The sequence below is a fragment of the Grammomys surdaster genome, unplaced genomic scaffold (genome assembly GCF_004785775.1).
Source record: "Grammomys surdaster isolate TR1022 unplaced genomic scaffold, NIH_TR_1.0 314, whole genome shotgun sequence".
Classification (NCBI taxonomy): domain Eukaryota; kingdom Metazoa; phylum Chordata; class Mammalia; order Rodentia; family Muridae; genus Grammomys; species Grammomys surdaster.
In genome coordinates this window covers 1,240,304-1,245,728 of record NW_021604733.1, presented here as the reverse complement: position 1 = coordinate 1,245,728, position 5,425 = coordinate 1,240,304, and positions in this window count along the sequence as shown.

Below are 5,425 nucleotides of genomic sequence, written 5' to 3'. Positions count from 1 at the left end.
TTAACCATCCATTTGATCTTTTTTTGTGATACTCATTTTTTCCAAATCAGAATGTTAACCTTTTTGGAGAGATTGTAAGGAGATAACAGGATGACTTCAACTCCCCACAACTTCAAAGATTTCCAGAAATAGGTCTCCAGACTGCTATAGGAATCTCAACATGAGCCAGTCCTTCTGTTCCCTCAGCAGAACCAGCTTGTATGGCACCCACTCTCCCTGGGGCAGGGTTCTGAGGATGATCCGCTCCTAGCAGCAGGGAGGATAACTGTGGTGACCTCATCTTCTTGGCCACCCACCTTACTACATGGTTTTGCAGCAGGGTGTGAACCGGCAAGAACTTAAAAGGCGCGTTCTGGGGGCTTTCAGAGATAACAATGCCTCAGGTAAAGGGAGAAAGAAAAAAAGAAAACAAGAAGTGGAGAGGTGATTCATGTTTTCCATGGACAAGTTTTCCAAATGAGATGCTTAGGTCCATCAAGGAGGGGCCTCGGTGTGAGAGCTAAGGGCTTCAAAGAGTGCAAAGAAGAAAACTCAAGTCTCAAGGCTTTGCTTGAGCCAGGAAAGGTTTTGACAGCTGAAACTCAGATTACAGCAAGTCCAGTGATTGTGTCCAAACATAAAAATGTAGTAATTTAATTTATGTTTAATTTGTTTTTGAGACATGGACTTACATATCCTGAGATGGCATCAAACTCACTGTGTAGCCAAGGACAACCTTGAACTTGTGGTTTGCCTTCCTCAATCACTCAAATGCTAGAATTACAGGCAAGTACCACCACACGTAGCTTATGCAGTACCTGGGAATCAGTTCCAGGTCTCTGTGCATGCTAGGCAAACATACTATCAACTGAGAGACATCCCAGCTCAGCAATTGTGGTGGCTTGAAAGAAAATGGCCCCCATAGCCTCACACAATTAGGGAGTAGCACAATTAGAAGGAGTGGCCTTCCTGGAGTAGGTGTGGCTTTGTTGGAGGAAGTATGTCTCATGCAGTTCCTGCTGTCTGCAGATCCAGTTGCAGACCTCCCAGCTGCCTGCACACTGCCATGCTTCCAACCATGACGCAATGGAGTAAACCTCTAGTCTTTAAGACACCCCTGATTAAATGTTTTCCTTTATCAGAGATGCTGTAGTCATGGTGTCTGTTCACAGCAGTGAAACTCTAAGACAGAAATCTTAACTTAAAATTTTCAACTTATATTTTACTTACTTGAGAGAGAGAGAAGGGGGGGGGGGAGCTGTATTGGGAGGCTCTACCAGAGACAGGCACAAGAACAATTTGCATGCATCCTTGGTCCTTGAATGACCTGAGCAGCTTGTTTAGGCAGAGCTGGCGTCATGCATAGGAATTTCATTCCTGATCTAGGAGCTCACTATCACCTTTTAGACCTGATCTCAGCACATCTTTACATTCTTAAAAAGTATTAAAATCCTCAGCCAGGTAGTGGCGGCACACGCCTTTAATCCTAGCACTCAAGGCAGAGGCAGGCCGATCTGTGGTTGACATCAGCCTTGTCTACAGAGCAAGTTCTAGGACAGCTAGGGCTGCACAAAGAAACCTTGTCTCAAAAAAGCCAAACAAACACACAATAAACAAAACATTTTTTAAAAACACAAAAAATATTGAAATCTTCAGCAAGCTTTTAATTATATTGCTTATAACTGTCAATACTTACTAGGTTGAAAATGAACACTGATGAATGTTGTGGAATATATATTTAGGGCTGGCGAAATCACTCAGCAGGTAAAGGCACCTGCAGCCAGATTAGTGACCTAAGTTCCAGCTCCAGGTCCCACAAGATGGAAGTCAGAGAAGTCTTCTGACTTCCACATGTGTGCTGGCACACACATGTACATACAAACACAAAAATAAAAGTACTTATATTAATAAACTTAATAATAATAACCCACTGCAAGTCAACATAAGCCAGGTCTTTTTTTGAAAGATAGTTGTATATATCTAAGCAAAAACAATTTCAAGGGAGCCTGGAGGGATTATCAACTAAGAGCATTGGCTCTTGCAGAGGACCCAGGGTCAGTTCCCAGCACCCACATGGTAGCTCACAACTGTAAGTCCAGTTCAGGGAATCCATGAGCACCTGACATGCCGTTGGTACACATACAAGCAAAGCACTCATACACATAAAATAAAAATAAATAATAAAAATTAAATGTACATATTAATGAACTTAATATGAAACAATAAAAATTATCCACTGCAAGTTAACATAAACCATGTGGGTTTTTTTTTTTTGAAAAGTAATTGTATACCTCAAAACAAAATAATTTCATGAGACTAGAAGTGCTGTGTCTTGTTCACGGCTGAGCTCTCAGACCTGTGTCTGCATTCAGCCCATTGAGCTGCTGCTGGTCTGACGGCACTGTTTAATGAATAACTGCCCTCCAGAGATGTGCAGTTCAAAGAGAGGAGACTCTCGATAACCTTTTCCAGATAATTGTGGATGTTCTTTGATGCTACAGAAAACATCAGTAAGTGGTAGTTCCATAATTACAGGTTGCAGTGTGTAATCTGAATTCAAATCAACACGAATTTAACACTTTTAACACTCTGTTATGTAAAACTCAGCTCTCCCCTTTGTTCTTTGAATGAATCTTTTGTCCATGGGTGAGTTTGTAACATAATGCATTCAGTATTTGGAACATATTAGTTTGCTAAATTACACAGAGCTTTTAAATGCTGACACATTTCCTCATATAAGGTAAGTATCAGGAGCCAGTGAGATAGCACACACACACATACAATAAATACTTGTTTGGAAATTAAATATCTGTGCTGAGAACCATGGTCATTAATCTCCACTCACAGTAAATCCATCTTTGAGTGCTGAGAGATGAAGATACTACAGATGGCAAATGGACTTAAAACAGGTTTGTTCAAATTCTTACTTTCCCATTGAAAACTAGAACTGGGTCTGGCAGCAAATACTGTCAGGTTGCTTTCTTAAAGTGACTCACTCAGTCGATTTTTATGGCAATGTTTGCCAACCCTCAAAGTCAAGAGGACCGTCATGTGTATGTGAACATGTCCTTTCCAAGTAAAAATGACTTTGCATAAGAGACACAGCAAGGTCAGCTTATAGTTCCCCGGCAGGAGCACTGTTCTTCACACAAACATGGCACTGCAGGATGTGTGACGAGAACCTTTGACCCCTGCTCAGACTCGTGCAGAATATTAAGAAGCAGGTGATTGGGAGCTAGGATTTCACACCGTAGTGACTTCTACAGCGTGGAGAGGAGATTCTTAAGTAAATTTGTTTTCCTTTTTATTTTGTATTGTCGCAATGCCTGGTGACCACGGCAGCAGTACAGAGGCACCAGGAAGTCACTTACTGGGCTTCTGTGCCACTAGGGTGAAGGTCAACACACAGTCTTGATCTTGAGGACTCTCTGAAGGGACTATAGGTTGCTCTAGAGCAGTGGCTCTCAACCTTCCTAATGCTGAGGGCCTTTCATACAGTTCCTCATGGTGTGCTGGTCCCCCAACCATAAAATTATTTTCATGGCTACTTCATAACTGTAGTTTTACTACTATTAAGAATTGTGCGGCTCTTGCTCTCTGTTCTCTTGCCTGTAGGTTCTGTCTGTCCCCCCTCGCCCCTGCCCCCTTCCCTTCCCCCCTCTCTCCACGTGGTCATGGCCAGCCTCTACATCTCTCTCTTCTCTCCCTCTCCCTCTCTTCCTCTCCCTCTCTCCCTCTCTTCCTCTCCCTCTCTCCCCATCCCCCTCCTCCCTCTGCCTCTGCTACCCTCCTGGCTCCCCTCCCCATGCCCTAAATAAACTCTGTTCTATGCTAAAAAAAAAAAAAAAAAGAATTGTGCGGTGGTGGCGCACGCCTTTAATCCCAGCACTTGGGAGGCAGAGGCAGGCGGATCTCTGAGTTCGAGAGTTCGAGGCTAGCCTGGTCTACAGAGTGAGTTCCAGGACAGCCAGGGCTACACAGAGAAACCGTGTCTCGAAAAACCAAACCAAACCAAAAAAAAAAAAAAAAAAAAAAAAAAAAAAAAAGAATTGTCATGTCAGGCTGAAGAGATGGCTCAGTGGTTAAGAGCACTGACCGCTCTTCCAGAGGTCCTGAGTTCAATTCCCAGCAACCACATGGTGGCTCACAACCATCTGTAATGGGATCTGATGCCCTCTTCTGGTATGTCTGAAGACAGCGACAATGGATTCACATACATAAAATAAATAAATATATATATATATCTTAATTTTTTTTCAAGACAGGGTTTCTCTGTGTAGCCCTGGCTGTCCTGGAACTCACTCTGTAGACCAAGCTGGCCTCTTACTCAGAAATCCACCTGCCTCTGCCTCCCAAGTGGTGGGATTAAAGGCGTGCGCCACCACTGCCCAGCAGAATTTTTTTCCAAGTCAAATGTAATAAGCAAAAATGGACATGAAAAATGGTGTGTGTCATAAGATTACATGGACATTATGGTGCGTGACGGGGTGGGGGAGGGCAGAGAGTATATAGGGTACTCTCAGTCATTACCTCTGTGGATCTCCACGTTTTCATTATAAATGTCTGTGCTTGAATCATTTGTCCCCATAATCTATTCACACACTGTTTCATGCAGTGACCAAACATTTAAAGCAAAATAAAGGAGTAGAAGAGAAGCCACCCTCTGGGTCAAGTTTCTCCTAACTGCACCTAAAGGGCAAGTCTCAGCTCTGCTTTCCAGTCAAGTGAGAGGGCAACAGTGTTGTGCATTATGAGAAATAGAGCCTTTAATCCCAGCACTTGGGAGGCAGAGGCAGGCGGATTTCTGAGTTCGAGGCCAGCCTGGTCTACAGAGTGAGTTCCAGGACAGCCAGGGCTACACAGAGAAACCCTGTCTCGGGAAAAAAAAAAAAAGAGAGAGAGAGAGAGAGAGAGAAATAGAAATTCTGAAACATAGTGCAGATTAACGTTTATAGCTTTGTCTTCTTCCTTCCTTCCTCCCTTCCTCCCGGCCTCCCTGCCTCCCTGCCTCCCTCCTTCCCTCCCTCCCTCCTTCCCTTCCTTCCTTCCATTCATTTCTTCTTCTTTCCTTCCCTCCTTTCTTGGCAGGGTCTCATATACCTCAAGTCTGGTCTCTAACTTACTAAGTAGCTGAGAATATCCTTGAACTTCTGACCCAAGTTCTGGGATTCCAGATGTGCAAGCACCATATCCAGTTTACATGGTGCTGGTTTCTGTGCATGTTAGGCAATCAGTATGCCAACTGAGTTACAACCCCATTCCCCTGTTTTTAAAACATTAAAGTTTCTTACAGTCATAACATAGAAATACATTTTCCAGGCTGGTAAAATGATAACAGTAACTACACCAGCTAGCCTGGAATTTATGGCAAAAGACTCAGACACTGTGGGCAATTTATTCATTGCCTCCTTTTCCTCCCCTTCCCCACCCCCCAAGACAGAGCCTC